This window comes from Impatiens glandulifera, chromosome 1 (genome assembly GCF_907164915.1).
Source record: "Impatiens glandulifera chromosome 1, dImpGla2.1, whole genome shotgun sequence".
Classification (NCBI taxonomy): domain Eukaryota; kingdom Viridiplantae; phylum Streptophyta; class Magnoliopsida; order Ericales; family Balsaminaceae; genus Impatiens; species Impatiens glandulifera.
Genome location: NC_061862.1, coordinates 20030179 through 20038502, shown reverse-complemented (window position 1 = coordinate 20038502; position 8324 = coordinate 20030179).

The window sequence follows — 8324 nt, the reverse complement described above, 5'->3', positions numbered from 1 at the left end:
TAGGTAAAGACTTAATTATTTAGACTTAAGACATTTTTTTTCTTGTTTAAATTTAAAATAAGAGAAAAACATAAATATAATAATGTGGATGGGTGCGAAAAAATGTTACAAACTCAATGGTTTAAGTCGGTGGAAAATAGTTAATTTTATGAACGTGTTGGAATTTGAAAGATATAATTTATTTGTATATTTTTTTAATTTAGAGAGTTTAAAGACATTTTTAATGAATGATTTTATTTAGGCAACTTCAAAATTATCCTATATTCCTAAGTAGGGAGAAACTTTATTGTTGAATAAGAAAACCAATATTGAAGTACTTGTTAGGTTGTTATTTTATCTCAATTTATTATATCTCAAACATTAATATCTTTGTCATGGTATATACATATACTTTTCACTAGTGAAAAATGAGTTTTTGGTAACGAAGGTTAGTAACGGCGCTATAACGCTCTTACTGAAAGTTTTTATCAATAACGGTTTAATATATCCGTTACTGATATCAAGATATTAGTAACGGCCATTTAAAACCGTTACTGATAAAGATTTTCAATAACGGTCATAAGGAATAGCCGTTACAGACACTAGTGTTTTTATTCTTTTTTTTTGAAATGAGAATATCAGTAACGGTTTTAAGGATAACCGTTACTGATATGCATTCAATTTAAAATTTTCACAATAGGTATTAGTAACGGTTTTCGAAAACTCTTACTAATACATGCATTTGTAACGGTTATACTAAAACTGTTACAGATATCTAAAGGGTATCAGTAACGGTTATCCTTAAAACCGTTACTGATATGCATTCATTTAAAATTTTTTACAACTGGTATCAGTAACGGTTTTCGAAAACCCTTATTAGTACATGCATTTGTAACGATTATACTCAAACTGTTACTAATATGCATTCATTTTTATTTTTTTCACAACAGGTATTAGTAACGATTTTCGAAAACCCTTACTGATACATGCATTTGTAACGGCTATACTAAAACCGTTACTGATACCCTATTAAAACCCAAAAATCCACCCTCTTCTTTCTTTTTTCATTCTTTGTTTCTTCTCTCTTCTTCGCGCTCGTCTTCTTTCTTTTTTTCCTTTCTTTCTTTCACAGGGCTTTCTTCTTTCAGTCAGAGCTTCGACCAACCGAGAAAGGGATTCCGATTTCTTCCTCGCCGTCTTTCAAAGGGATTTTGAGAAAGAGCTTCCTCTTTCCGTCAGAGTTTCGTTTTTCAGGCCAACACTCGGAAATTAAGGATTTCAGAGTTGCGGAGAGATTCTCGGGCGAAGAACAAAAATTACATTCATATTCAGACTTCAAGTATTGATTTCTTCCATTCTAGTATTTTAGATATTAACTATCTTAGTCGTGTTCATTTTTGGTCCGCGAAAGATAAAAAAAACAACATTTCAACCTTCTAATCATCATTAGTATCAGAATCGGCTTTATACTTCTAGATCTATAGCAGACATGGTCTTGAAGTCAGTCAACGAATGATATTCGTCTTTTGCCTATCACAAATCTTGTTACATTGCAGTTGAGCGGAATTGAGCCTTGAGTTTTCCTACAAAGTTAATATAATCCTTGTTCATCCTCACTGGTAATCTCTTTCTCCCTATCTCTTCTTTACGCCTTTTGCTTGGGATTGATGTACGAATTGGACTGTAGGAATTGATAATCTTCCATTTTCTACACATAAGGTGTTTGATGTATTGCTTTAAGGAAAATAAAAACTAACTTCCAATTAAGGTGACTTTGTATATATATATTTTTTTGTGAAGTCTTAAGAAATAGAATTCCTATCAAACAAAGCCTTAGTGGATTTCTTGGGCGTTAAGACATGAAATAAATGTTATTAGGAATTTATTTGTTGGGTACACAATTAGAAGTCTTCATTCTTTTTCTACACGCTAGTTGATCAACCCAATCCCTCTGATTAGGTTCTTACTATTATTCGAGTACTCTTACACTATTTAACCTTTGAATAGCAATAAATATTTTATTAAGGTTTTGTATTGTGAGAAATTTTATTTTTCGCCGTTTGAATTTGCCCCTGTCCTTGCTGCCACGGATTGAAGTATGCCCTTTAAAATCCAAGTTAGTTCTTATTTACAATCAATGTTAGATTGTTAGATTATAGCATTGTTTGATTAGTAGATTATTGGATTATATCATTGTTAGATTAGTAGATTAGTGATGTTAGGTTAGTGAATAATTTGTATGTTAGGTTCAGTTATAGGATTATTGAATGTTAAGTTAAATTATTTGATGTTCGATTAAGTTAGATTATTTGAATGTTAGATTATTGGATTATTGGAGCGTGAAATGGAGCGTCAAGAAGCACAAAAGCAGCGTCAAATGGAGCGTGATCAAATGCGGGATGAGATGATTGTGATGCGGGAGTAGATGAGCTTCATAATATCCTTGATGAGGGAGGAGATGAGCAGATTCAAGGTTATGTGGTTTTTGAAGTCTAGTTAGTTTTTGATTATGTGCTTTTTAAAGTAGGTTAATTTATTGTTTTTGTGGATTGATGAATTGTAGATTTATGATTGTAGTTTGTGGTTGATTGTTGTTTTGGATTGATGATTGTGGTTTTTGGTTATTATTGATTTTGTAAAATGGATAATTATTATTATTGTTTATATAAGTACAAATATGAAATATTAAAAACAATAAAAAATAAAAAATAAAACGATTATTTTTTTAGTAACGGTTTTATGCATAAAAAAATCATTATTAATATAACTTTATCGGTAACAGTTTAACAAATAAGAAAACCGTTACTCAAACTCCCAACAACAGTAACGGCTTTCGAAAACCGTTACTGAAACTCCCCCAAAAACAGTAACGGTTTTATACATAAGAAAACCTTTACTAATATAACTTTATCGATAACGGTTTAACCTCAGCCAAAATCGTTACTGTTGTTAGAAGAGTATCTGTAACGGTTTTTTAAAGTCGTTACTGATACTAGAAGAATATTAGTAACGCTTTTTTCTGTATCGAATGGTAACAGTTTTATTCGCCGTTACAGAAAGTCATCGGTAACGGTTTTTGAAGCTTTTTGTAACGGTTTTTACCTTCCTGATACCCTTTTTTTACTAGAATTTAGGGTTTATCTTATATTATCAGTTTCTTCATTTCTCTCTTTTTTTACCATGGCTGCGCAGATGACTATACCATCAATTTTCCCAGGTTTTAGATTCCCGCCGACTCACGGATCAATTTTCCCAGGTTTTAGATTCCCGCCGACTCACGGAGAATTGGTTCATTACAATCTCAATAAGAGGCTACAGGGATCGAGAAGAGCGTTTATGTCATTCATGGGTTTTCCAGGTGAAGTTCAAGATCCAAACTCTCTCTCTCTCAGTTTCATTAACATGAATATATATATGGAACTTAGAAGAACAGTACCTTTCCTCATATGGGTATCTTTCCTTTTCAATTTTATTCAACTCTTCCATCAGTCCGTACTGCTCTCTGAAAAAGATATTCATATTTATTCAAGTTATTTATGTTTTTCCCTCTAAAATTTGTACGTTATTTTGTTACCTAGGGCATATATATGTACCCTGTATATATGTATATGTGTAACTTTTCTTTTCAATCCATGTAATACTTCTCTTTTCCTTTTTACAACCTATTCAGACTCATTAATTTCTTTGATTAGCTAGGTTTTGTTCATCTCAGGATCTATCTGTTACTTATGTATAGAGTAGATGCTTACAAATTAATTTGCATCCTTAATTAGTAAGATCCTTTCCACACTAACTAACTAATCAACTAATCTGATTGATTTTCTTCAAGACTTTAAGTAAGTATCTTGGAAAGGCTAGGGTTCTTTAGTACTATTATTCAAAACAAGGTTTCAGATTAAGAACCTTGAAAAGGTTTACTTATTCATAGTGAATGAGGTGAGGATGATCATACTTTAGAGGAAGTCTCTTCTAATTCCTCTCTTTTAGTTTGGTTCAAGATCCCTGTAGGAAGATATTTTTTGGATAGAAAGTTTCACTAAAGACTTGTGTTTTGGACCTTTGATGAAGATATCAAACAAGTTGATTCATATTTGAGCTATATCACAATTTAATTTGCGAATTCCACATGGAGCAGTACCGGAGACTTGAGAAGATTTGATTTCAACAAAAATCTGTGTAGCTTCATTTTGGTAAATGAAGTTCCTCTAATAGTCTCCTTATTTAGCCATATGCCATGACATGTACATATGCTGCAGCAACATATTCTAATTCATACTTTGGTTTAAAGTATGACAATGACTTGTTTTTTCAATTTCCATTAAATATGATTATTTTTTAAGAAAAATTCAAAATCTGTAAAGTTTTTTCTATCATCAATGTCTTCACAAAAATATTACAATATATAACTAGACTCATCTTGAATTTTAAGTGACTTGTGGACAAGTAGTACATTCATTAATCAATTGTACCTCCTTATACTTTTCAAATATCTCAAACTTTTCACTAAAAAATAATTGAATTCATTGTTTCTCTATCTTCAATATTTTACAATTCATATGAAATTGAAGATGTCATTCACATGCCTTTCTTGAGATATGATAATATCTATTTCAATTTGTTTCACTTCTAAGCCTAAATATGATGACTTGAGTCCCATGTCTGTCTTTTCAAACATATATATTCTCTTTTAATTCGTCAAAGAAGTGTTTGATTTATTTATGAAAATAAGATCTTCAAGTCCCATATATAAATTTCTCACTCCCTTCAAGTCACAATGAGATTAATAATCAAATAGTCTCATAGTCTACTCAATATTCTTTATTGTAACTTTTTACCACAAGCCATTTTTTTATTAGTTTTTGTATTGTACACTTTAACTCTAATTGTTTTATGATAATTTAGAAGTAGAATCAAATAGTCTCATAGTCTACTCAATATTCTTTATTGTAACTTTTTACCACAAGCCATTTTTTTATTAGTTTTTGTATTGTACACTTTAACTCTAATTGTTTTATGATAATTTAGAAGTAGAATCAGTTCTTAATATATTTATTAATTTTCAAGTACATTCATCTCATTTTTTCTAGGCTGTCTCTATATTTTTATCTTAAGGCATCATCAAAAGTTATGACTTGCATTATACAAGAAATGTACAATTCACTAGTATCAAAATAACCTCTTGTAAACTCTACTTAGGGTGAAGTCATTATTAAATATTGACAGAGTATAATAAATTCATTAATATTAGTTTGCACTAATTCAAGTGGATGGTTGCTCTTTATGTACAGCTTATGTGGGAAAATTTTGTCTTATATGTTTTTTTAGAATTCATATTTTACATGATTGATTGGGATTGGATTAATTGGGACATCTCTTTCACCATCACTTTCTCATTCACAAATTTGAGAGTTAAATGATTATCTGATTATGCGCCAAAACCATGTTTAAAGATGTTATGTTTTTAAACTAATTATTTATTCTCTCTTTATCCAGGACTGTGTCTCGTTTTCCTTGCCCATGCCCGTTTTCTGTTTTTTTTTCATTCATCGTGTTTGAAGTAAGTTTAGCTTCATAGAACTCTAACAGTTTTCCATTTACAACTTATGCAAATTTTGAAAGATTTAATGCAGAAATGGCGCCCATGGAAACTTTCCAGATTACTTTTCAAGATTGGTGGTAATTGTTATCATTTTGAAGGAGACAGAGGGGTGAACTAGAGGAGAAGAAACAGTATCAACATCGACAACAATATCATGGAGGTAATTCTTTCTTTTTTTTTTTCATTTAGGAAGAAGTGACAACACATTTCAAAACTACTTTACTTTCAAATAAAAAATCACAATTGCTTTACTTTTATTAAATTTTAAATATAAAAATAAAAGATTTAAATAATTTATTTAACAAAATTTCAAATAACTTATACTTTTTTATTCTAACAATTGTTTTCAAAAAAACATATAAATTCCTAAAAACACTAGTTTGGTTTGTGGAGTTTTAGAATTTGTATGGGATTTTGTGCAAAAAAGAATGTTGTTTGATATAAAAATTAGGTTATTTGTGTTAAGATAAATTACTAAGCTCAAAATGCTTTCTATACTAGTTATTAGTTTCTATTTTATTTGGAATATGGGGATTTATTCCCATGACAAAGTTAGTTGATACTGAACTGTTATTGGTTTGTTATTCCAATCATAATGATAAATAATGCTCAAGTCTTTACTTACATCTACTCTTCTGAAACTATTAACTACCAAGTACTATATAAACAAATGATAACAAATGATATATAAGCAATGCTTAAGTCTTTAAGTATATTCAAACTTATGAAAAAAGAACTTTAATTCTCCTTAAGTTGTGAAATCCTTAGTTGTGAAATGATTAAATATTAGACTGAAAAGAATATTCAGTATATATGGTTCATAATTTAAATCCTTAAAAAAACTATGCATTATTCTATACATGAACTAGCATTCTATTTTTTTTAAGGTAAACCATATTTTTGGACACAAACAAATTAATGCTTAAATAACTAATATTTAATTTTTATGCAGTACTAAGTCAATTTCGTTTCAAATCGTCGTTTTAGACCCATAAAAGAGTGGAGAATTATTTTGAGATAGGCATACTAAAACGACTAGTTTCGGATACTACAGAAAATGTAAGTTAAATCAAATATAATTTTCTCTATTTTTCTTTCTTCATTTTTTTCTTAATTTATTGTTTATGCAAAGTAGAGTCCTATGAACAGTAATAAAAGTTAAAAAATGAATAAATTGACATCAAATGCAAAAATATCAAATGAATTGAGTTTTATCAAATAAATGTTTCGATTCATTAAGTTAGATGGTCATTAAAGGTTGTATTCAGTGATAGATGGTGTACATTTATTGGTCGTGAATTGTATAAGAATCAATAATCCATGTTTGGAATGCTTATAAGTTTGCTAAACAAGGGTTATTTATTTTGGTATAGTTTCATTATCACTAAATGCACATCACTTGTCACTAGATATATCAGTTAGTGACCATCTAACCTAATCGGACACATTCATTTGATCAAAGCTCTATTCATCGGATCTTTTTATTCGATCTTCTTATTCAATGTTGATTTCTTCCTCTTTTGGCTTTTATTGCTGCTCATAGTGGTCTTCTCTGTGTAAACTATAAATTAAGAAAAATCAAAACAATAAATTGACATTTATATATATATTTTTATTGGCTTACATTTTCTGTAGTGTCCGAAGCTGGTCGTTTTAGCATACCTGTATCAAGGTAATCTTTCATTTTCTTTTTGGACCTGAAACGACGGTTTGAAACAAAGTCGATGTAGTAATTCAGAAAAACCACATATTAGTTATTTATGAAACTACATATTATTTATTTATGCAACAACTTGTTTGTTTCCAAAAATTTGGTTTAGCTTTCAAAATTATAGATTGATGTTCATAGATAAGATAATGAGACATCTTTGTTAAGGATTTGAATCGTGAACCTATTGGGTTTAGATTAAATTCAAATCTATTTGTTAGTAGCAAATTACTAATAAGAAATTCAAACTTAGATTCTTAATTCTAATACATTTCATTTAAATATGCAATCAGTGTGTATCAATTAGTCACAACCAATTTTTGAATAATGTTAAAAATTTAACAGTATTTTTTTCATATAAAATTATTTTATAATTAAAATTTAACAAAAATTTAAAATATTGTTATCAATGACTAAATAAGTTCAACTATTATGAACTCATTCTAAATCTCAATTATTTAAATAAATAATAATATTATTATTTTAAATATACATATAAACATTATTTTTAAAATAAAAGATAAAATATAATTTACAGAAAAACAATAAATTTTAAATGATCATTAAGGATCAAAGTTACCCTAATACTCGTTTTGGTTAAATTTAACCGTTATGCTAATATTTTTATATTCAAATATATAATTAATAAAACCCTACAAGAGAACCCTCCAAGAAGAGAGATATCTAGGTTAGGGTAAAAAAAAAAGACAGGTTAAATTATTTTTAATTTCTTAATTTTTTCAAATCTAATTCAATGTTTGATGAAATATTTATTGACTTTCTTTTTCTTTCTCTTTTTCAACCTCATTTCAAATATTTTTTAAACCCAACTTAACTCCAAATTATGATTCTTTCTATATTTCGTCCTCATCTTAACACATTCTACACCATGTCCACATTATAATTAAAGTCTCATAATTGAAACATAATTCTCTAATAACCTAATATTCAATTGTATCAACCATAATAATTAAGATAAATCATGATCAAATAAAAAAACAAAATCAATTATTTCTTTTTAAATATTTATTTTGATAG